The 26118-nt window shown below is 47.7% G+C and overlaps 1 protein-coding gene across 1 annotated transcript in view; it reads right to left on the bottom strand.

The window, feature by feature from the left end:
• LOC149333912 (uncharacterized) overlaps positions 1–15166 on the bottom strand; it is a 36718-nt gene extending 21552 nt beyond the window's left edge. Inside the window, exon 1 of the mRNA XM_089556140.1 lies at positions 15050–15166. The gene's annotated coding sequence lies outside the window, so the exon portion shown is untranslated. The remainder of the gene's footprint in view (positions 1–15049) is intronic.
• Positions 15167–26118: the final 10952 nt, after the last annotated feature.

Raw genomic sequence — 26118 nt, 5'->3', positions numbered from 1 at the left:
GCCAACGCGCCAAAATGCATGTTGCTAGCTATTGTATTGAGCAAGTCGCACCATTTTTTGTATTCTTCTACATTGCGCAATAAGTCGATAATAATTAACCAACTTCTCAAGTAACAAAGATTAGCGAAAGATTGCAATGAGAAAGTTGTTCAGTGGTCCGCAAAACGCCCAAATGAACAGTTTTAAACTTTCCATTTAATACGTATTACCTTTGTCTTGCTCACCGCAGATGCTAGTGAAATACAAAAAAAAATACCACGTGACATGTGCGCTTGCGTGCCATGATTGCAGCGCTCTTTGTTTAGTCGTGGAAATAGAAATGTACTGTTTATAACTTTCAGTGGCCGAAATTAAACCTCGCGAGCCGAAATTATCGCACACGTGCTGGAAGAAACATCACGCACCTTCAGACTTACACTGAAACATTTAAAAAGCCCACAGGAAAACATGTCTTTGGTGTGATGCATGGCGGGTGAATACCCTGGAGGCCAGACGCAGCAAATCGACATTTGCTGACCTCAACATCACAGAATGCCTAGCTAGTTTAATGTCGGTGTTTTTCCAGCGCATCTTTTTCTCATTGCTTTATGTTGAGAGATATTTGCACCTGGAGCCGGATTCCTGTGAATTCTGGCTGCTTGTTGAGAATCTTGCTCAGTTGTGGGAAACAGTAATTACTCCTACAGAAATCAAGCCTTTTCGTCTGCTCCACAAATAGCCCTGAGAAGGGATACACATCTCTTATCGTTAATCAGCAACACAGTATAATAAATGATGTACATTTCTCTTCAAGAACACTAGTCTACCACTCTAATATGTCGTTTTTACTAGTAATTATATCCTAGACTGCTTAATTCTGGCTTAGGTTTTAAAGAAATCTCACATCATTAATCGTGACAGTAACATACGAGAGTTCCGTTGCAGATTTTTTGATTTTTATTGCTACTGGCAGTTCTGTTTTTCTGAGCAGAACTGTTTTGCTATGGTACATTTCTCTAAGTAGGTTTCTACACTTAAAATGTACATTTCCCTATTCCTAGGCTAAGACTTTCTTGGCCACAAGTAAGGTCCAGGAATGGAGCGTGTAGACGTGCTGTTTCACACTTGAATAAGTGGACCTCATGATTAACTGAGCCCGTACATGTGCTTTATACAAGCTTGCCGGCTTTGAACCTATCTTGCAGTGCTCATAGCATGTTATATTGGTGTTTCCAGCTTTGAATTTCGTTTTATCGCGTCCAGCAAACCAATTCGCTATAAGAATATTTGAGTACTACATGAACGTTGTTATTCGGCTTATCGTAGGTCTGTTTCAAATTCATCACATATTGCCATGCCACCACATTTATCGCACTTAGTGTTTCGTTGTCATCCTAATTATTGCGCTAACAGTGCTTGTTAGCTTCATGCCGGTTTTTCCCTAGTGAAGCACATGAAATTTGCTATTGTTTGGTTTGTGCGTTAGTAAAAGCGGTTATTTTAAATTTTTTTACCCACATTTTTGTTGTGTTACTGCCTTTGGTTATACGTTTTTTAACATCTCCCTACCCCAGCTGCTTGAGTAGTGATTCTTAATGGTTCCTTTCTTTTACGTAATTTATTGCAGCCTCCTAGTTTAAATTATATGATTATAATCTTAAATTTGGACCTTCACTGCGCGAGTTCTTCGTCCGAGAGCCTTCTCGCGGACCGAAGATTTTCTTTCTTCCTTTTCTCTCCATAGAGAACTTCACCCATTTGACCTATTTTGTGTGTGTGTCAGTGAGATATTTGTATAAATTCACAAAACCTATTTATTGTTTTTTACTTCAAAATGCAAGTATTTGCAGTGGTTGTGCTTTCACCTCCGTTATCTCTTATTTCTGCAGGCTATATTTCAGGTAAGCCACCGCGGTGGCTCAGTGGTTACGGCGTTCGCTGCTGACCCGAAAGGCGCGGGTCCGATTCCGACCGCGGCGGTCGCATTTCGATCGATGCACTATGCAAGAGGCTCGTTTACTCTGCGATGTCAGCGCGCGTGAGAGAACTCCAGGTGGTTGAAATTACCCGGAGCACTCCACTACGGCGTCCCTCAAAGCAAGAGTCGCTTTCGGACGTTACACCCCCTAAAACCATAAATCACGAACAATTTCAGCTGTCCGCCAAACAAGCTGCAGTTACTTGGGCGGAAATATATATATTTACCCCACTTTTTGCTATTTTTTTTAAACAGTAGGCCGCCAACCCCACTATCACGCCATCACCATTTCCGACCTGCGCTTAGTATGTCAATAGCTGTATTTTTGTTGAAGACAAATAGCACTTCTATGTCTTTCCGGTAATAAATTTTCGATCTTTAGAGGCTTCCTGTTATGACATCCATGATTTTTTTTTTCACTTCGAACTTCCACGGCGCTCTTTTGTTTGCGGTGTTATTGCACTGCTTACGGTGTGCTCTTAGACTCCCTGTAGCTACGCAGTTGCTGTTATGTATATTATCTTGATCATCAGCAGCACTATCATAACTAACTGTGTCAACTGCAGGATAAATCCCTTTTCACCGATCTGCAACGAACGCTGTGCTTTCTCCCACAACCCACTCTGTTACCCTAAGGAATCACCTGTCATGTCTTTATAAATTCTCGTCTTGGAGTATAACGGCAACCTGTTATTCGGGACCAGAGTACCGAATAATTCGCGTTCATGTACTGCCCACTAATGACCTAGATCTGTGGTCAATGCTTGCCTGCGATTGGCGTATTCCTTTAACACTCGTAATTTCTCGTTGCCTGGTGGATACTGTTGTTTATGTCCCAGACTTTTGAAGAATAGTTTGATGCATCCATAGCCCAACCCCTCCACGTTGAGTCAATTCTTCCTGATTTCAGAACACACCACACGTTCAATGTTTTATGTGGCCTAACAAAAAGGCACCACTGGACCCTTATCTTGCAATTTAGTCAAATCAATTTCGCGCTGATGTAGACCTAATTTCGTACACATCGATGTATCCCGCTTGTTATCATGACTGAAAGACCATTCCTTTAATAATGTTTAAATATCCATGCTAACTATTCATTACCTCTTTATCTAGGCTCCCTAGCCTTCTAACATTGGTCTGCTTCATACCGGTTTCTCCCCATTAAGTTAACCTCATCTTTGAATCGTTCATTTGTTTTGAGTTTTGGCGTAAACCTTGCTCTTAACTCTGAAAATGCCGTTTAGCGACTCCACCACTGAGACATACTTGCGGCCTATCGTTGATCGAGGCAACTCTTTTGCGCACTTAATATTTATCGCTATTTCCGCGAGGAAGCTTCCCACTGACTTTGTGCCCATGGCTTTATTCGGTATCCAGGCATCCGGTAGAACTTTTATCGAACACAGCTGGACAGCGTGTAATAATTAAAGTAATGAAATATGAGTATTTAGGCGTCACAATTACAAACATGCTCAAATGTACAGCACACATAGATAACATATGCTCTTCGGCTCGTAAAAAAATAGGCTTCTTAAAACACAACTTAGGAAGATCGTGAAGTGAACTGAGAAGCAAAGCGTACAAAGTGCTAGTAAGCCTTTCGTTGTGGTACGCTAGTATTGTGTGGGACCCTCACAGAACGGTAGATATAGAAAAAATTAAAAAAATTCGGAGGCTAGCCGCGCGTCTTATATATAACCGCTACACACCCCCAGACTCTCCATCTGGTATGTTGCAATATAATTAAAGTTCATGTTTCATTTATACAATTCATATTAGCATTCTTGCTTCCAGCATTACGGCTAAAGCATATAAAGGAGAGAAAAAAGAACACCAAATATACGCAGCGTAAAATGCTGCGTATTAACACACATAAAATAACCTACACAGAATGCTTCTACGGTTATGATCTATAAGCATGTCCCTAAATAAAGTCTGGTTATCGATGCTCAGTAAACCCAAAACATGCATTAAGAGATATCAAAATGAGGAAATCGGTGTTTTCCATACCCTGTACGTGTCGCACGTGTCTCCGCGACACAGTCCCGGGTTACAATAGACTGGCACCGCTCAGAGTCGGTGAGTAGTTGCTTTTGAAGCTGCGGTCAGGAAATCAGCTGCCGCCTTTGATCTCTCGGCGCGAGGATAGCCGTGGTTCGGTGCACGACGATAAATTTTACGGCGACGGCAGTGGCAGATAGCCTGCCGTCAAACGTGGCTGGCATCACGTGGCCTCAGCCCTTTGGAGTAAGTCTACGATGCGGACAGCGGTGCGTACAACGTACTGGAGTGGAAAAGTGTGCTGATGAAGTGAAGGTGGTGACGAGTGCCTCTATCATGTTGTAAGAGAGTTCGTTCATTTTTGAGCTGTAATTATAGCTACTTCTTCTTCTTTCTTCGTATGCACGCTTCGTCATTGCTCACGTAATCTCTTGTCTCGACTCAAATCACTCTTCTGTTTCGCGACGGTGTCACCAGTACCAATATCATTATAATCAGTAATATTTGTGCACTCCCGCGCATAATAATATGTATCGAACTTCGGTTTTCCAACATTTTCCTCGCGTTTCTTAACGAAATTGCCACGGTTTTTTCTTTATGCGCAAAGACACAGCGGGCATTTATTGCAGAAAGATCAAATGCTCAGCATTTTAGTTAGTCAATCCGTCAGAAAATTTGGCTGTCGCATGTTTATCTATAATATTTGTTTCTGTGCACACTTTCGTTGTAAATATTTCCAAAATCGTTTTTCTTATTACCTGCGAGGTGCAATGCATATGTCTGATGTTGGTGTGGAATTTCGCCGCGTTTGTTTGGTACATATAACGCATTCATATCATCCCAATGTTGCAGTAATTAATAATCAATGCAGAATTGCACAGACAAAATAGTTTCCACAAATTATGTACCATTGTACCATGCAGACTGGGGATACGGGCCTTTCTCCCTGCTTGGAGTTGGTTATGTTACGTTCACAAGTCTTTGCGCATTACATGAGTTTCGAATTATACAGCTCTATCATAGAGCTTTGTTATACAGATGTATAATGCGGCTTTATTATACAGCTGTGCCGCACATTACGGGAAGATACACTTTACGCTTGCACAATAGGACCAGCCGCAAGTTGTAAGCATGCCGCTCCTGTAATGCGCTGCATGAACACGAAATATAATCCCCCCCACCTCGTCTTTTATACATATCATTCAGGGGTATTTCACTGAGTCCAAGACTAAAAACTCAAGCGTTTGTGAAAGGCCGGCGCGCATCTCCAGGGTTTACTAGTAATGGCGGCGCGGCCAAAGCTTAGGGTGTTGTTTATGCCATTTATCACAATAAAACCTTCTACCACGAAGCTTCTGAGAGGCAGTATGTCGAATAAAATTCTAGGATGCACTTTATTCAAGTGGCAAAGTTAGGCGCTTTTTTATTTTTAACACCTTAAAATGAGCGCAGAAAGGAACCAGGTTCTGTGCTGAGCAATGCAGCTGCGCATTCATATAGATTTTATTTCAAATATTGTGGCCATACTATGTGGCTTCGGTGAGAAAAGTTGACGCAAAAAGATTGAAATACCTCTTTTCGGTAGAGAGCAAACAATCCTCGAAGACACATTCATTATAGCTTATTTGCCACAAAGCACTGCATTATGCGCAGAGCACACAGAGGGCAAAACTACTATAGCGCGAATAGACCGAACATTATTTGGTTTCTTTGGGCAACGTTCCTCTTTTAAGACGATTGTACACCGCATGTGGCTCACCGTGGCTTATGAACAAAACTTGTCATGACAAGGCGCAACTATACGCTATGTCACGGTAGATGGTGAACCGTACCGCAAAACGAACGTTGCAGAATATGCATGTGGTGCCACATGACTAATGCTACGGGAAATTTTGAAATAAAATACACTAAAAATAACGTGAACTGGTGGCCCGGCCGGAAGCAAGCGTTCTGTTTTCCATCTGGAAGTTGAAGTTGAGTTTATTTTGGCAACACATTTGTCAAGGAGGTTGACGAAGAGGCAATAATATGCCTGACTGAGCGTGAACCTCCTGTAACATAGGACACATCATCCAGAGCATTGCAAAAAAAGAAATAAAGCCTGGCTATGCGGACTCTGGAGTAAAAGCCTCCAATTTACCCAATATGCCTCCAATTAACACGGACCTACGCGAGCTCCGGCCGCATTACCGTCGCAAACTTCCCAATCTCATCCTTCCACATAACTTTTTGCCGGTCCCTGCTACGATTACTTTCTGCTTTTAGTATAAATGTATGTTTGTTTTTTAGGGCATTGTTCGGTGGTTATGCGCTGCTTTCAGAAGTGAAAGAACCTGTAGTCTTGGAGGGATAGACACGTTGAATAGGTCTGTAGCCCAAACGTGGGGCCCAACAAATAAACGATGAGCACGACGCCATGTGTACAAAGTTCACAGCGCGTCGCGATTACCATTGTTGGTGCTTAGGAGTGTAACGAATTTCGCATAATAAGGCGATCCCTGATGGATAAACTGTGAGTGCGGCCAGCGGTAAATGTTTTTCTTCTTGTGTGATGAAGAGGCGCCGATCTCAGGTCAAGTGTTTGCGGTCAAGTAGGAACTGCTGCGATGGCAGTGAGGGGGGAGGGCTGTCTGAAAGAGTGATAGCATGGAGGGGACGGGGCAGTGTGGGCGCAGCGACAATGTTACGTTGCGCTTACAAACGCTGCCGCGTACTCCAGATAAGGGTGCTTATAGATACGCTCTCTTAGCTTGCAGCGTCTATACGGTTTATATAAAGATAACTATTGAGAAAAGAAGCGGCTCTCCAATTTCCAGAGGAACGCCATATTCTTTAGGGACAAAAATGTATGTTCCGAAGGCTGTAGACTTTACCCACACCATTGCAGTTTTAGTGTTTTCTGAAATGTATTTGTGAACACTAATCCCTAAGCGCCTTTAAAATAGAACACTATCCAAATTGCTGGTAACCGCAAGAAAAATCAGTTAGGTAACAATATTATCCCGTGCTCACACGCATCAGGCTTGATTTAGGGTGATTTGTCACGAGTAATGACCCCTTTCATCATCGGAAGACAATAGTCCAGGCAGGACCAGCGATTCTTGGAGATCACCTACTGTGCTTTCTTTGAGTTCACTCTAGCCTTGGTGCAGCTGCAATGTTGGCGACGTTTTTCGTATTTTGGAGTATGCCGTCCTGTGTATGGATGCTAAACATGCGCATCTCCATTTTCATGATTTGCGGTGTTGTCTTTATTTTTTTTCTTCAGTTTCGGTGCGCTAGCACTGGAAGCCTCGAAATCGAAAAGACTTCTTGTCTGTGGGTGAAGCCTCGGAGTGACTCGGCTAAGCTCGGGCAAGTTCGGAGGAGCGTCGCGCAAGCTGCAGCCAATGGGAGGAAGCTCGGGTAATCTCGAAGGAGCGTCACGCCAGCGGCACCCAGGAGGAGCAGGGCGTCACGCTAGCTGCAGCCGAATAGAGGGTGTGAAGATGAAGAGCGAGAAACGCTTTTGCGTGCACAAGTAGATGCCAGAAAGAAGAGGCGAAGGATGAAGTCACCGGAGAAAGGTGCAGCACAGCAAATGGCATTTCATGGATGAAACCGGTCCTTCACCAGACTCTGAAACCGAACGACGTGCGCAGCGAGCTGAAAAACAAAGCCAAAGAAAAGAGCCCCAAAGCGATACAACCGATCCAGTGAATTTAGCGAGCGATCAGGGTGTAACCTTGCTAAAAAAGAGGTGAATGATGACGTAGCCGGAGAACGTGGCGTGTAGAAGTGTCTTCACAGACCTCCCAGCAGAGGAAAGAGCTACTCGTATCGCAACGAACAGCTCAAGCGGCTTATCGCAAGAGGAAAGCCGAGGAATGACTCGAAGAACATTCGAGTGCAACTCTAATTTATAAACATATCAAAAGATAAAAAGAACGATAAGCAAGTGCAAACGTTCCAGTGTGCCTAAGTCGCATTTACCATAGCCGGATAAATGGGGGGCAATTTATTTGTTTAGCGCATTGGTCTCGGTCCCTGAGGTGCATAAGTAGTGATAATTTGCGAAGCTGGTATGGGTTCCTTCGTAGATTCTTGAAACTCAGCAACGACACAGGCGTTGAAAGAGGACAGCACAGACCCGCTCACTGTTTATCGTGACCTGACGACGTGTCTTGAAAAGCTTTTCTTCATTAAACAAAATCTGAGTAGGAAAGGTGCAGCACGGACGGATAATGTACACACAAACACCGTTGTAATAAGGGAGTAATTACTCATTGACGTCCACCCGGGCGCAGCCATACGGCTACAAAGGAAAGCTATACAGCTATCTCAGAAACATTGTAGTTAAAGAAAAATTCGTCCTGGTCCGGGGTTCGAACCCGGGACCAGCGCTCTCGCCCTACCGTAAGCTTGCCGTCCCGGTTAGCTCAATTGGTAGAGCGACTGCTCCGGTGAAGCGGTGGTCCTGGGTTCGAACCCCGGACCAGGACGAATTTTTCTTTAACTACGAAATTTCTCAGATAGCTGCATAGCTTTCCTTTGTGGCCGTATGGCTGCGCTCGGGTGGATGCCAATGAGTAATTACTCCCTTATTACAAATCTACTGCACCTTGGAGGATTCCCCTACACATTTGGTCAACAAACACCGTTCTTTGCTTCTTTCGAACACCCGAGGTGACCCTTACAAGAGGTTTTTCTTACTGAGGCCGGAATAGCAAGCGCACGTGACTGGGCTGAAGGTGCAGATTAAGGTCGAGAATCCGAAGTAGATCATCCGTTGGTAGTTGCAACTGTAAAAAATTCAGGGGGCCCTTTCTTCACCTAAAGCGCGGTGATACGAAAGCCTTTGGGGCGATGTTGCTGCTTGTGTCACTGATGTGTGGTTAAGATGTTAATTAAGTACACAATTGTTTGTGAATCTTAAATGCTGGCGACACTGGAGGGCGTTTGGGAGTCATTCGTCTGATTCGACGCCTTTCTGCAAACACTCTTCAATGTCCTAGACAAGGAGAACTACATACGCGTTGTGAGGAAGTAGCGTAGCCATTAGCACACTCGGCTGCGGAATGGAAGAGTAGTGGTTCGGATCCCATCGTGCACAAAGATTTTTTTTCTGGTCTGACTAGAAAAAGCGTGACACCTCTGCTGACAAACTTCTGTCGACAACGATGAGGCATTAAAGGCTTTCGCCTTAAAATTCAGCCGAACCCTTCACTGTTTTAATGCCCTAACTGTCATCAACGTGGGGGTTGAAGTTTCTGACAAGAAAGTTATCAATATACCTGAACATCTTTACAGCGAGGCCCTGCATGCGGTGTTGCACGGCGGCGTCTACATGACAGAAACATATTGCGAAATACTGGTGTTGCCCTCTAGCCAATCAGCTCACTTGAACTAAGTAGGTACAAGCGATTATCTGAAACTATTTAGGTTGATTCCAAGTAGAAAGACTAATGCCGAAGATGTTTCCTCATAGAAACCGCAGGACATTATAATGCAGGTTTATTATTGGAATTAATAATGCAGGGTATACCATTGTGCATGAGTGTCTTATGAGGCACAAAGTAAAATGCATCCTCTACATCGACGCTGAAGCCATGACATCTTAAGGACATTTATCTCTGAAAAACATCACCGCGCAGACCGAGTTGGGACTGCTGAACTGGTCGCTGACCGCGAAGAGCTAAATGCCGCGGCAGAAAATCAGACACGTCATTTTACCACATGTTTCTTTCGGTGATAATCGCCTGAAAAGTTATCTCTACTGTGCGAGTTTTAAGCGAAACGAAAACAACCGATTTTTTCTTACCTGATCCTAAAAGTCAGTCGATTACACTTGTTGGAACTTAGCTGGGAAGACCTGTTTGGCGTTTTGTGACAAGCCTTGCGCGCTTTTCTAAAAATCAACATAAAGTGCTTTCGAAAACAACATATTCTTGCAGTTTTTCATTGATCGATGTCAAAAACTGGCCGTCTGTGGCGCACGCTTTGTTGTCATTCCCATTTTACACCAACGCATTTTGTTTACCGTCCTCAGATTTAGCCTAAATATAGGTCCAATAATATGTTCTGATCACCTCAAAGCCTTGGCGATTATTGTAAGCACTTTTTCCTCTGCGAAGGCGGTGGACATTCAGTTCTTTAGATTACGTTTTTAGCCTAGCGTTGCAGGTACATTTGTCTCTTTAGGTCCCTCCTCAAGTGCTGATATCAGCGTCTTAATGCCTTAATTATCGTCCTAAACTTCCCAGGAGTACGATGTTAACAAATCGGCGTTTGCGAAGGTAGTGCTCTTTACTCTTTAGTCTTGTTTTTTGCAGCCGAGTGCTCCAAGCATATACAGTGTTCCAGAACAGACCAACAACGAAGATCTTGTGGCTCCCTTTATTGCACCCTATTAGGTCTACGTCTGTTTACTTCTCCCAACAGAAGTGATTATCGCCTCGCAATTTTTATAGATATTTGTTTCATAATAACGTACAGTCGGGAACACAACTCTCCGGACCACGTGTTCCTCTAACGACGCCGATAGCTCTGCTATTAGTCGGTGGCTGGAGACCACACTTGTGGTGGTAAAAGTTAATTTTTTGTTCTTTCATCTCCACAAGTGCAGTCTCCAGCCACTGTCTGATAGTGTAGCTATAAGCTTCGTTCGAGAAACACGTGGTCCGGAGACTTTTGTCCTCGACTGTACATACCATGTCTACAAATATGATGGATTGTAGTTTTTTTTCGTGAAGTTGATTAAATTCAGCTAGACCAACTCCGATGACATATACAATGCCCATTATTCGTGCTTGTTATGTCAGCATTTAAGATAGCGTTGGCAGGTTGTTTATAATGATAAGGGCTGGTGCACAGCTCGTATTATTCTGCTTGACTTACTCTACAGCTCAAGCGTTATCTCAATAAATTCTCCAGCCAGTCGTCTCAAACGCTGTGCGTTAAACCTCGATTTAAAATATCAACTAGCCGACGACTGGCTAGTGACAGTTAAGTTTCACAGGCAGTATTAAGGAGCAAACTGACTGAATGGAGCAGGTAAAGGAAAAAGGTGCGGGCTGGTGAATAAAAAAAAAGAAAAACGAGATGAGTACCGAGGAGGTGACGAGCGGTAATAAAAATAATATCTAGAAGGATGATGTAGAGGATTACAAGGCTGGTTCGCTGTCTTCGATAGCTCAGTAATGAAAAACGGGAATCTTGGTGCCCTGCGCCTCAGCGCAATTCTCCGCCAATAGCAGCGGTGTATAGTAAATTACGTGTTATGTATCCATTTTACGCATTTACTGTTAAGAGTAGAGGTTATTATTCAGGAAACTTATGTTATGGAATGGAAGAGGTTATGGAATTACGGGTTATGGATCCATTTTAAGGATTTACTGTTACGACTACAGGTTCTATTGGATACCTCTGGAGCATACATGCATTATGAATACCGGGAACAGAATGTTATGAATGGTTGGGCGTCATACGTCGGATATTAAACTTGCAAGATCTTCTGCACCCAACCACAAGGTAGAGTCGGTGGATAACTTTTAAGAGCGTCGTGATCGTCCTCCGCCAGCCACCGGATTTACAAGCTTCAGGACTGCCTTTGCTTGACGTTCCCAGCATTGCGATCGCACCCTTTGTTTCCTGCGGGTCAGCCCTATCAACATCGTAATAAGTGATAAATTAAACATCTACTTCGTTGGCGCAACTACCTTCGTAGATATTATGAAGGAACATTCAGATAAAAGGGAAAACAATAGTTTTCGTACGCGTGGTAGCAGCACCTTACGCATGCGTGCTCGTCCTAGAGTAACGCTCAAAGGCTTTGCAAGCTCCTTTGTGGAAGTTCCCTGCAGACGTTGGCGTTCGCTGAATGGCAACGTTGGGCTGCGGTAGCCATATATCTTTCAAACTAGGCGGCCCGAGGAAATGGGACGCGGTACTATAAAACTTGTCCGGTGATACCACACTGCACGTACCACAAGGGTACGTGCAGCGCCACAAGTGGCAAGTTTTACAATGGAGTACAAACAAGCATTGAGATTTCTTAGCCCTATAAGGAATAACTCGATCAGCTTAGATTGGCTAATAAAATGTTTCGCTTGCCTGTGATACACACGTTTTTCTTCTTACTGTCAAGGATTAAAGGTTATTTTTCGGCAGATCGACAAGGCTGTCACGTCGCCGTGGTGTTCTGCAGCGTTGAGTCGTGCGACTACTTCGAAATTTTTTATTCGTATACGATATGCAGAATCACGTACCGAAGCTCTATATGTGCTAGGAGGGTGGCCCTGGTCGAGTGTTCAGGATTAATTTGGACTAATGGGGATTTTTAACGCGTTCTTACATCGCACCGGACACTGGGATGTTTGCATTTGGGCTCCATGGAAATGGAGTCATGGCACCGGGGATCCGACCCGTTTCTGCGACTTTCGCGCTGAGCAGCCAATGCCATAGGCACTGAGGCACCGCTGTTGGCAGTAAATGTTTTGGCGTCGTTTGAGTAGAGAAAGAAAATGAGCACGCAAGATACTTGAGGACGCATTGAAACGCCTTTTGCCTCGTCTTCCTTGGTAGAATATTCCTCTTTTAAACTCTCTTGCTCATGATGTATACCTGCTTTCTACCAGAATTTGAAATTTTGAAATTTGAAAAAGAAATTGGAGAACCTACAACACACCCACCACGGAAATTGTATCTTCAAAAGTAAAAAAAAGCAAAAATTCAGGGGGCACTTTGGCTCTCTAAAGTGCTGCAAGGCGAAAGCGTTTCCTGGCCACTGTTTGTTTTAATTGACTTTTTGTTTTTCATATTTTGTTTTTTATTTATTTTCCCCTTTCCTTAATTTTATTGTTTTCCATATTTATTTTCACATCTTATTTTTATTTTCTTCTGATTTTTGTTTATTTTCTTATTTATTTTTTATTTTTATTTTCTTGACTTCACTCCTTTTATTTTATTTATGAAGCCCATGCATTCACTAGATGCGCCTTTATTCATGCTGGAACCTTGAGCCTTTTAAGCAGTGACGCTGAAAGGCGAACGAATCTGCCGACGCGTCTGCCGACGCGTCTGCCGACGCGTCTGTCGACACTGCCGACGCGTCTGTCGACACGGCTGCCGACGCGACTGCTAACGACAGTATGAGGCATTAAAGGATTTCGCCTTAAACGCTATTCATGAACACAAGTATGTAGATGTTGTCAGTGAAGGAATAATGGAACGGATAGAGCGCAGGCCTGCCAACTGGATCTAGATGAGCCACAATCGCTGCCACGTACAGACAGAGCAGCGTGGAAAGAGACGGGAGAGAGCAAATTGAGCAAAAAATTACCGACGATTACGTTACTTCCTAATGCGAAATTTGAGCGCAGCAAAAAGCTGTTTCACCTTTTCAATAGATTGAGGCAAAGAAATCGAGCAACACATGTATGCGCTATCACAGAGTTTTTTTTTATTTTTCACACGTATTCCTTTAACAAAGATTCCACTAACAGTTCTTGACAGTCATGAAGGAAGCTTTGTGGTCGGAGAAATAGACTGATATATGTTCGACTTGGTACACCAATGCTTGATTCTCAAAGACGAGATCTATACAAGTGCCTCGCGAGGTTGTCACAGCCGTGGGACGCGTTACGAGCGAGAGGAACGGGATGTTCTCCCGCATAAGTGTTAGGAAATTGTTGTTTGTCTTTATGTCAACATTAAAGTCCCCCACTACTAACATCGGTGTGGATCGATGGACGGCTAATGCGAGTTGCAGGAAGTGCACGACGTCTTTCGTGAGTGCGGTAGGGGCGAAGTAGGCAGCTACTACCAGCAAGCCGTTGGGCAACTTTGCGGCGCACAGTTCGCCAAGTTCATGTGACGTGCCAAACATTTCGACTGGTATTGCAGAGAGACCTGTGCGCAAGTAGATAGCGACTCCCGCCGCTGTGTTGTGGTCTCTGCGAGCACCACAGCAGTATAGGAAATCTATGATTTCGAGAGGCTCTTCGGGATCCATCCAGGTTTCAGCAAAGCAAAGTACAGAGGAATGGCGCAGAATGTGATCGTGGTGTACGTCCTTGGCATGTGCGGCAAGGGAGCGTACGTTAAGAATGTGGTTGTGAATGATGAATCAAGTGCTGCCAGCGAATGACGCGTCCATTGGCTGTCTGCGTGTATTACTGATGTGTGGTTAACATTTTAAGCTTCGCCTGTAAGAGTGGAACGCGACAGCGTCTTGCAACGCTGCCAGGGAGTCCACAGAACGCCATCGCCAATTCGGCTGTACGCCTTGCTGGACGGTAAATTTATTTTTTGAGGAAAGGAAATGTATCTCTCTCGCATATCTGGGTGGACACCTGCACCTCGCCGTAAGCGAAAGGGGGAAGATGGGAGTGAACGAAGACGCCGTATTAGCTAGACGCGCCTTTGTTCATTCCAAACCATTCAGCTGGCATTACGGAGTGGCTAGCGTGCTCGTATCGCACTCCGGAGACCCTGGTTCGATTCCCCAACTCGACCAATTTCGTTCTCGGTTTTATTGATTTATGCGGTCTAACTAGAAAGGTTAATTAGGCTATTTCATATTTATATTATTGTATTTCTATCCATCGTGTTCTGTCATTAACCTGTCAATTGTTTGAACTGTCTAGGATGTTCGACACAACGTATATGAAACGAGCAACGTCTTACTGAGTGGGGAAGTGCGTGGTGGTGGAGGGAACGCGGCTTCGTACTTATGTTTTTTTCAGCAGCGTCTCCTTCCGCCGACGCTGTTGTCGCTGCGGCGCGCGTCTTTCTATTCTTTTCTTCTCACCTCTTCATTCGCCTCTATATTAATTAGGCTAATTGATTACTTAAGCAATTAACTAAACTCAGTCCAACTTAGTTGCAGCATCACTATACGATCCCTTTGATTGGTTGCATGGTTACTAGCCAAAGTACAATTGGCCCCATTTGAAATTCGCGCACTGTGACGTCACGAGCATTTCGACCAATTGAAAAGCGTGATATTGGGGGCGGAGCTGGTTGCGAGGCCGACGCCGACGACGACGCGAAACCCAGGAACGGACGCCAAAGAGCTGCGCTCTAAAATTGATGGCGTGCGGCACTCACATTCGTAGATCAGTGGATGGTGAAATTTCGGCCGATGATGCTGGCGATTGGCGAATTCCGCTGTCTTTGTGCGGAGCCGATGTGGGGTGCGTCTGTACTACTCCCAGGCAGTCCACGGAACACCACCACCCGTTCGGCGCGATGCAGTGCCCTTTGAACGCGACGCTTTTTGAGGAAAGGAAATTACGCAGTAATTCTCTGTCATCTCGGTGGACACCCGAACCGCACCGTACAGGAAGGGAGGAACGCCACCACCCGTTCGGCGCGATGCCTTGCCCTCTGAACGCGACGCTTTTTGAGGAAAGGAAATTACGCAGTAATTCTCTGTCATCTGACAGTCGAACAAACGACGCGAATTTATCGGAAGCATTCATTCATTGAAGAAAGAGAAACATGCCGCGCAAAGGCTAATGACGCGCTTACCATGCAAAACAGATACCGTATTCTTACGCAACTCAACACAATACGCTCCTGTAGTTGATCGAAGGCTCGGAATAAGCAGACCTGGTGGTCGACAGTGCAACAAATAGCATGTAAACTACATGTTGCACACTACTGTCGTCACTTGGAGCCGCCAAGGCAATATGGCTATAAAGAGGGCGTCTATTACGTTGACATCACAGGGCCGTCGCCCGCGGGATTCTTCACGGCTGCCGTAGTCCACCTGGGAATGAATGTCGATGGCCTATCTTTTCGGGCCCCAAATTCAACGCGAGCGGAGGAAGTCGCAATAGCTCTCGCTGCCGCCGATCCAAAATCGAGAACAGTTATCACGGACTCTCGCCGGGCCTGTGAACATTATCTTGCAGACGAAATATCCCCTCTTGCCTCCCAAATTCTAAGACGCGCTCCCGCCGATCCAACTCGCACAAAAGTGATCTGGGCTCCTGGCCACCAGGGTCTACGAGGCAATGAGGCCGCTGATGCGGCCGCCCGAGCGCTCACACACCGGGCTCCTCATCCTAGCTCTCCTGTCTCAGAAGCTCATAAACCGCTTCTGCGGTTCCGCGAAATCCTAATTCATTATTGTTACAGCCACCGTCTCTACCCAGTACCTGCCAAGGGGCTGAGTAAGGCGGAGGAGCGAACTCTGCGGCGCCTGCAGACAGGAACTCTTCTCTGTCCTGCCATAGCAAAACACTTCGATCCGAACACAGATGGGCGCTGCCCGCACTGTGGAGAGATCTGCGATATCTTTCACATGGTGTGGGCATGTACTCGGAATCCTCACCTTCCCCCTTCCCCCACCCCCACCCGAGAGGCATGGGAGACTGCCCTCCTCAACTGCTCCACGCTGGAGTCTCAAAGGGCTCTAGTAAAGCGGGCGCGAGACGGGGCCTCGTCGTGCGGTGTCCCGGACTAAGGATACCGACCATGTAGCAGGGTTTCTTGACCCTCAAACTCTCTTTGTAAATTAAAGTTTTTCACCACCACCACCACAGATGTACACCCTACCGAGGGCATGGAGACGCCTGCACTAAGTGCCGGCGTCTAAGTGCCGCGTCCCAGGTCACCGGACGGATGTGTGCGTCCAACCAAGATCACATAAGTGGCCCTGCTGCGGCCAGTAACATCCCAAGGAAGATTTTCCCTCATGCACCCCCAGCTGCATTCTCTGCGGAGGCCCTCACATGATCGGAACTGGGAACTGCAGGCCACGGGGCCGTAAACTAGCGTTTCCGAGGAACGCTCTCTCTCCCCCGTCCACATCGCGGCTTTCCCGCTGCGATGAACACAGCACAGGCAACGAACGCAGCTCGACGGCTTCCCGTACTCCTCCCACAACCCGGCAGAATGGCAGCAAGAACGCCTCACGTCTCACCTGGGTAGACCGCGTTTCCAGGAACACCACCCGTCATCCACCGCCACCCCAGTCCTCCCAGGCAGATCCCACAGACCAGGAACTCAAGGCCTTGCGTGACGAGGTAAGCCGCCTTTCCACCCTCCTAAGCACCCCCGCCCCGTCCATGCGCCCTCAACCCGCACCCCCTGTCATTAATCCGACGTCATCACCCCAGACACTGCTTCTTTGCAGGAGGGGTGCTCGAAGTGTGGGGGGGTTGGTTGGTTGGTTGGTTTATGGGGTTTAACGTCCCAAAGCGACTAAGGCTATGAGAGACGCCGTAGTGGAGGGCCCCGGAAATTTCGACCACCTGGGGTTCTTTAACGATGTCACGTTAAAGAACCCCAGGTGGTCGAAATTTCCGGAGCCCTCCACTACGACGTCTCTCATTGCCTTAGTCGCTTTGGGACGTTAAACCCCATAAACCAACCAACCAAGCCCCAGACACTTCGAGCACCCCTCTTGCAAAGAAGCAGCGCACCTCAGACGCCACACCCCCTCCCGTGCCCACAGAAATAGACGCTAAATTAGCAGCAATCGAAGCCAAATTTGACCACAAACTAAAATAGCTAGGCGCCCGCCTCGAGGACAGATTCAGTCATCTTGCTGCCACCCTCACCGAAAAACATGAGCAGCGCATGGACGCTACGCTTACCAATAAGATGGAGCTCTTGGAACATAGCCTTACCAATCGCTTCGCCCAACTTCCAACCCCCTACACTCCCTCCATCCTACCTCCGCAAGCACAAACCACCTTTCCTGAGCAACACATACCAATTGACGCCCGTCTTATTACCCTCCTCAATCCCCCCACTATCCAATACGGCGGGGAGAGCACTAATTTTCTCTCCTTTTATGCGTAGCATATTTCAATGACTCAGTTCAGCCCTTGGGCGCGGCCAGGCAGCCACCAAGCCATGTGACGTGACGTCACCAAAACCACTTGAGAGAATTAAAAAAAAGAAAAAAAAACAAAAAAACCCGGCTGAGCATGGTGGCGGTTGCCACCGCCCCGTTTGAAAGGGGGCGCTCCTATCTATCCATCCATCCATCCATGCATATGTCACGGAGGAAAAGCTGCTGAGAAAATCGAGTGCCGCCAAGCAATACCTCGCGCAAAAAGACCGCGCAATATGCAACGCATTCTCGGCTTAACCAAGCTAAGCCTGGGCATCTTTTTTTAACTTGGAACTGCCGTGGCTTCCGGGCCAAACGCGCACCTCTGCAACTTCTCCTTCCCACCATCACACCAACGCCGCACATACTTCTTCTCCAGGAGACTGCACACCGGGCAACCCTCCCAAGCTACACATCTACACACTCAGATACCACTAACACACCCAGGGCGTCCACACTCATCCACCGCAGCCTCACCTACAAAACTCATCACATCACGTCTGAGACGCCCTGCATGATCACAGAACTTATACATCACACACATTCACTTCCTTCTATATTTATAGCAAACATATACCACCCCCCGTCCCTGCCGATGGCCCCGCTAGAATCACTCCTGCAAAAGCTACACCATCTAGCAGGGAAACACCCCCTACTCATCGGTGAGGACTTCAACAGTCAGCATACTGACTGGGGATACACAACCACGACACATGGAGGTCGCAGGCTCTGGCTGCTCCTGCAGAACCTCCAACTCAGTGTGCAGAACACGTTTCAGACACCTACGCGGATCGGCAACAGTGTCAGCATGGACAGCAGTCCGGACCTGATGCTGAGCCGCTGCATCTGCGGCGTTACCTGGAACAGAACACAACATACACTGGGCAGTGATCATTACATTATACAAATCACTGTCCCGTACAAACCACCCCGTCACGCAAGTACAACACACAAACTCATTAACTGGGATGCCTTTCGCGCTGCACGCACCGCCCTCCCAGACACACCCATCGCAGACATCGACGCATGGGTGCAGTCACTCAAGCATGACGTTAACCACAACACCCGACACATTGAAACTACAACCGAGACCCCTGCCCTCGGTACACGCCTAGCCCACCTCTGGGAGGCTTATCACAGCCTCCTGGAACGCTGGAAGGACAACAAACTCAACAGAACGCTTAAAAAGCGGCTGGCCGCGCCGCAGACACAAATCCAGCTGCACTCTGAGGAGCTCTGCCGATCTAACTGGGGACAGATATGTGACGGCATCGCCGGAAACCTGTCCAGCAAACGAGCATGGCAACTCCTCCGACACCTCATTGACCCCACACGCACCAAATCAGCAGCACAGCACCACGTGACACGCCTCACACATGAACACATTGACGATCCCGACACCCTTCTAGACACACTTCAAACCATGTACACATCTCCAGGCGGCCCCATACCTCTACCGCACTACACAGGACAAGCAAATCCAACACTCGACACCGACATCACAGAGACGGAAGTCACAGCGGCCCTCCTAACTCTCCGCGCCGACTCCGCACCTGGTGGAGACCAAATCACAAACTCTATGCTCCGTAATCTGGATGACCAATCGATCACCCACATTACGAAATACTTCAACCAGTGCTGGAGGGAGGGTAACCTTCCGCAGTCCTGGTGCCACGCGAAGGTAATATTCATACCTAAACCCAACAAACCACTTACACTCCACAACCTTCGCCCGATTTCGCTAACCTCATGCCTCGGGAAGCTCGTCGAGCATGTTGTGTTAGGGAGACTCGCAAGTCACATGGCGGACAACAATCTTTACCCGCATTGCATGCTGGGATTTCGCCCCCATCTATCGGTACAGGACGCCATGCTGCAACTCACACACAACATTTTCGATCCGCTTCTTCCAGGTCACACCAAGGCAGTCTTAGCTTTGGATCTCTCCAAAGCTTTTTATCGCGTTGAACATCAGGCAATCATGACTGCTCTATCCCCATTGAATGTGGGTGTGCGCACGTACGCCTACATTAAAGTATTCCTCACTGACCGCACAGCTGAGATACACTTCGGCCCCTCTGTCTTCCCCCTGCTACACGCTTCAGAGCATCGGCACCCCTCAAGGGTCCGTCCTCTCCCCCTTTTTGTTTAATATTACCGCCATCCCCCTCGACCGAAAATTGGGAACTATTCCCTACCTGAAGCACACTCTTTATGCCGACGATATCACCCTATGGACCACCCACGGCAGTGACGGCGGCATAGAGAACAGCTTACAGGAAGCAGCCACCCTCACCCAAAATTACGCACGCACCATCGGACTGTCTTGCTCCCCAGAGAAGTCCAAACTCTTCCTCATCCGGCCTAAGAACCACCGCTGTCTACGCTCCCCATTGCCATTGAACTAAATGGTGACCCGGTACTTGAGGTTGGCACCCTCCGTGTATTGGGTCTGCACATCCAGAACGATGGCAAAAACACCAGCACCCTCAAGAAACTCAAGCAGGTTGTAGGCGCGATATCGCACATCATCCGCAGGGTTTCGGGACGTCATAGAGGCATGAAGGAGCGCAACGTATGTCGCCTCATTTAAGCCTTGGTCTTGTCAAGTGCTGTACACTACCCCATACTTACAACTATCCAAACATGACATAAACGCTTTGGATGCTTTGATTCGCAAGGCATTCAAGGTAGCACCTCATCTTCCCCTCAACACAGCCACAGACAGATTGCTTGGCCTGGGCCTCCTCAACACGATCGGGAAACTGGTGGAGGCCCACCGACAGGCCCAATACATCAGGCTCACACACACCTCCACAGGTCGGTATATCCTGGAATCCCTCGGAATCAAAATACCGGCCAACGACTCAACCCTCCTCGCCATCCCACGACCCCTTCTCCGGGAGCTCCTCATCAGGCCGCTCCCGAGGAATGTGCACCCGTCCCACCATGAGCAGCGCCGCAGAGCCCGTGCGAAGGCACTCTATCGGGAGTACGGCCCCGAGCCGGACGCTGTATGGGTGTACGCTGCCTGCACGGGTGATGAAGCGACAGCAGCTGTGGTGGACTCCTCTTTATCCGCCTTCCTCACACTACCTCTCCCTCCAGGCACCTCCCCAGAGGCTGCAGAGGAAGCCGCCATTGCACTTGATATCACCCGCACGGAAGCCCGGTACATTTTAAGTGATTCTAAAACTGCGATTCTAAATTTTGCTCGAGGCCGAGTCCATATCCCTGCTTTTGGTATACTGGACTCGCCCGATACATCCCCGCCCCGCCAAGTGGAGCTGATATGGGTGCCCGCGCACTCCGGGAATCCCGGAAACGAGGCCGCCAACCTTTTAGCCCGAGGTTCTTTAAACCGGGCTCAGGTGGCCTCGCATCGGGGATTAACGAAGGAGCGCATGCACTCATTCAGCGAGCGGACGCAGGCCTACAGAGCCTCACGCCAGCTCTACCCCCCGCCCCACTCCTCCCTAGATAACAAACAAGCAACACTCTGGCTGGCCCAGACTACAGACACACTCTCTCTCCTCACCCCTTACCCTAGCCCACTATGATCCCTCCTTTCCCACTCCGGCATGCGCCCTATGCCCAGAACCCTTCGCCTCTTGCCTCCACATACTTTCTCTCTGCCCGGCGGACCCTCTCCCCAGGACCTAGAGAACCTCAAGACCTGGGAGGACTGGGAGACCCTGCTGCGCTCGGAGGACCCGGCCGTGCAGACCATCACCACCGGCCGGGCTGCCAGTGTTATGGACCTTAGGAACATAAACACTTGAGTGCAGTGGGTTCGCGCGGGGACCCTGCGGCGTGCCACGAATTCCTGTCACAATAAAGTTTCTCTCTCTCTCTCTCTCTCACTACGGCGTCCCTCATAGCCTGAGTTGCTTTGGGACGTTAAACCCCAATAAACCAATAAACCAAACCGGAAGGACACTCGTAATGACTCACTTAGCTACAAAGGTTCCAATTGCACAGCTGTGTTTCAACGGTAGAAAGTAACCAGTACGGGTTTCGAAATGACCAGGTATATTCTAACTTGCTCAGTCTAATGAGGTTTTACGCTCGTACGACTAGCGGAGTAGACGGTATTCCGTGAAACCCTGGACGAGCTGGTTCTTTTCATCCCATTAGGGTTGCGCCATATTCCTGGAAGGTTCTATTAAATAAAGCTTGTGACCTATGGGTCGAGGACGTGGTTTCCTGCGCGCGTGATAAGGCGTCCATTGTGACCTAGGCTGGTCTTTGGGATCCCGGGCCCTCACCTGTTAGTTGTTCTGTGGCGATGTTAACCTGCATCTGCACGCGACTTACGAGCTGAGCCTCGTCAGTGGCAGACGTGTCTCGGATGTGGGAAAAATGTAGAAACTCTCTTGCACAAAGATTGCGAGTTGCGGGAATAATCGATTTGTTCTACGGTCATCCGCTCTTTTATGACGCGGCATGCCTGATAACCCCGGGTTGTGGTTCGACATTGAAAAAATAACGTCAGATTTTAAGGGCAACAGCTCAAACGACGTGGGTAAAAGAAGAGGAAACACGGCACGGGCGATGTCCTGTGTCACCAAACGGCCGCTTTAGCCTTGAGTAATAAATTGGGCGTTGTCCTTCAACGTTCCGTGTCACTGAACAGATCTAGTGAGCACTTGAGCGCTTCATGGCACGGCGTAGCTTTCGCTTTAACTGGCGAGTGCATCATAGAGTATCCGATGGAGACTGAAGTCATTAGTGGGTTCTTCAAGTTTCAGTCGAAACCCTTACTTACTATGCTACTCCAGAGCGCCGACCAAGCAGTGAAAATTCCTGGCTTTATGATTTTAAGCTGTGCCATCAATGAAAATAAGCCGTCTTATGGCGAGAGAAGCAAATATAAAGTTGTCTGACTCATGACGCTGCTTTGTGCGCGAAAATCTAATACGCCAAGATCTCCATCGTCGATCAATCGGGGTAATGCTTGAGGCTGGGGCACCGTTGAAGAACTGGAAACTACAGCTTTCAAGTTTTACAGTGCAGCTGCGGGCTATTGTTTCGGTATGCTATATTCACAGATTGAGCCTGATGTCTGAGGCGATTATAATGCATCACCCCGTCTGAAGAACACATGAGACCGGTCTCATGAACTGGACCTCATAACAAACCACTTGTGTGCGACAGGCAGCAAAACGCGCTTGAGGCCTCTTGCGATGTGACTCCGTACTTGGCGCGCAAAACTTCAAACTTCATAAACCGCTTATGTTTGTCGGGAGGTGAAAAGAAGTAAAACGCACCGCAATACTGCGAGTGACTCGTTTCAGCTACTGAGTTGCATAGAGCATTATGGTGCTGTTGCGCTTCAGTTAACGTTCTACTCTCTTGTAGGCCGCAATTTTGGTTCAGAACGCAGTTTTTTTATATATTTAAGGCGATCACGTAATAAAAGCAACCTGTGCGTATTCAACGCTCGCCGCCGCTAAAGCCTGCAGGTTTGCTCCATCCAATTGAACCACCTCGCACACCTTTTGACGAAGTCGGCATTCATATTCTGGGCCCATTCCCTGTATTATCTTCTGGCAATAAGTGGATTATAGTTGCGGCTGATTATTTGACGCGCTATGCGGACCAAGGCGGTGCCGCGCAATACATCCTCTGAAATCGTGCATTTCTTCATACGCCACATTGTCCTACGACACGGCGCCCCGTCCTCCGTAATCACCGATAGGGGCACGGCGTTTACAGTGCAGCTCATGCACGAGGTGTTCCAGCTGAGCCACACGACCCACCGCAAGACTGCTGCATACCACCCGCAGTCAGACGGGCTCACGGAGCGCCTCAACAAAACCTTAGCGGACATGGTCGCAGTGTGCGTCGATGTACAGAACAAGACTTGGGACGAGATCCTCCCATACGTGACGTTCGCCTATAACACGGCGATTCAGGAAACGACTCGCTTTATGCCGTTTCGCCTCGTCTACAGGCGTGGCGTGCAAACAATGCTAGACGCCATGCTTCCGTGCACCCCTGACGACCATGCGCTCACGTCAGACGCCGAGGAATTTACCCGGCACGCAGAGGAAGCCCGTCAACTGGCCCGTATGCCCATCCGACGGCCGCAGGCAACGGATGCACAACTCTACAACCAACGACATCGATACGTAGAGTACCACCCCAATGACAAAGTGTGGGTATGGACCCCAGTACGTCGCCCAGGCCTGTCGGAGAAGCTCCTTAGCCGCTTCTTTGGACCGTACACAGTGCTGCGCGGCATCACGGATGTGACGTATGAAGTCCTTTTCGATGTCACTATGGCGAGTTCGCGCTGTGGACTCCAGCCTGAGTTCGTGCACGTACTGCGTATGAAGCCTCACTTTGCGCAGTAACGGACGCCTCTTCCGCGTTTTTTTTTAAATTTTTGCCTGATTTCGTTGAGCGGGACGTGACCGTTTGTTCGCTTGTTCTACTTCCTTCCGTTCGCTCAAAGTGCGCCCACGTGTTTGATTTCTTCTTTGGGGCGGAGGGGGAATACTGCCGCCAGGTGTCTCCGGGCGGCGCCTAGAGGACGAGTAAGGGACTGGCGCGCTCTCGCAGCTGGGACACTGCTTTAGTGCTTGCGGCCTGTGCCTACCCTTTTGGTTCCGGTCCTATTTGTGACAGTATAAAACGTATCTAGATCCCATTTCTCGTCTTCAAAAACGCTCTTTTCATATAAGAACTTCTTCAAACCGTACCTACCCCAGTTGGCCACTTTTTCAGCAGCTTCGCATGCTTCCAGTGTCAATGGCACATAACTTAAAGATAGCTGAAATAGTAAAGACCATAATAGGATCCAATAAGCCCCTGCCACTTACTTTATTCAGGTTACCTAAAAAACAAAGAAGAGCGGCAGCACACAATCTGTTTAACGACTCATGGAATATAATGGAGCCCATGTGTGGAACGAAGTTCAAAACGAAGTAAAAGAAAAAAAATGCCGAGTATTACGTTACTTCCTAATGCGAAATTTGAGCGGAACTCATCAGCTCTTCCAGCTTTTCGATAGATTGAGGCAAAGAATTCGAGCAAGACATGTATGTGCATTTACAGACAACATGTTTTTTTACTCATATTTCTTCTTCAATAAACACTCCAATAAGAGTTGTTGATTGCCATGAAGGGAAGTTCGTGGTCGGAGAAATACATGGATGGATATCCGCTCGACTTGCTGTACCAATGGCTGGTTCTTATAGACGAGGTCTATAGAAGTATTTCACGAGGTTGTCACAGCCGTGGGAGGCGTTACGAGCGAGAGGAACGGGATGCTCTCCCACATGAGTGGTAAAGACTTCCTGTTTGTCTTTATATCTACATTAAAGTCCCACCCTGGTAGGTGGTAGTTAATGGTTGATCGCGACAGTTCGCTCACCCCTGTCAGCGCTAACGCATGCAGTCAACGTGTCTCTCTCATCACCCCACGTACCTATAAGCGCAATTCAGGCGTCCGCTGGCCCAGGGAGCCAGTTATGCGTCTTCCTTTCCTTCAAATGATCGGAGTATAAAACGTAGTCAAGGCTAACGCCAATGAACACAATGAACGCCGACGGCCTATGGCTTCAGCGTGGTGTTTCTGGCACAACGTTGTCAATTTCTGCAGCCCACACCTCTCTCTCTCTCTCTCTTCAGCCCACGTACCTATAGGCGCGATTCAGGCGTCCACTGACCGAGGCAGCCAGCTATGCGCACTTCCTTTCCATAAAATGGCACAATGCCAACGCGTGCAGCGCACATCTCTCACTACTGCCTCGTAGCTTAAAGCACGATTGAGGTGTCCACTGTTTTAAGAGGGTAGTTATGCGCCTTTCCTCTGCTTTACAATCTCCTGCTCCATTGGTTTCGCAGCTTAAAGTGCGACTAAGGTGTCCACTGCTGGTTACAACGGACAGCGACGCCGCGGAAACGCAGAAACGGGCGCCAAAGAGCTGCGCTCTAGAAAACGCAGTTATCTTTTAAATGTAAACCCGCCTTAATTACCGGTTCGCTTCTTATTTTAGTTCTGAGACGCCTCTGTATAACCTTGCTCTGAGAGATCTTAATGGTGAGAAACGATTTCGGTTTCTTTCGTATTATCCTAATATTATAAAACTCCGGGCAAGCCCGCTCTGTATAAAACATCTCTTCGGCATAAAGAGTAAAAGCAACCGCGCATGCGGCCGAGTCTTATTGCTGTAGGTCTGAAAAAAATAGCGTGAAGGAGAAATTTCACGTCATTTGTGCCAATTGCGCCTGGCATATACTATGCGTCAGAAAGAGTGAACCTCCTCACGGTTGTTTCAGACACGGCAGTCTACATTGCAGTATCTTAATTGCGGCAGCT

The sequence above is a fragment of the Amblyomma mixtum genome, chromosome 8, assembly GCF_055824585.1.
Source record: "Amblyomma mixtum isolate Tamu chromosome 8, ASM5582458v1, whole genome shotgun sequence".
Taxonomy (NCBI): domain Eukaryota; kingdom Metazoa; phylum Arthropoda; class Arachnida; order Ixodida; family Ixodidae; genus Amblyomma; species Amblyomma mixtum.
Note: the sequence above shows the minus strand (reverse complement) of the source record. Positions and strands in the feature narration are given on the sequence as shown.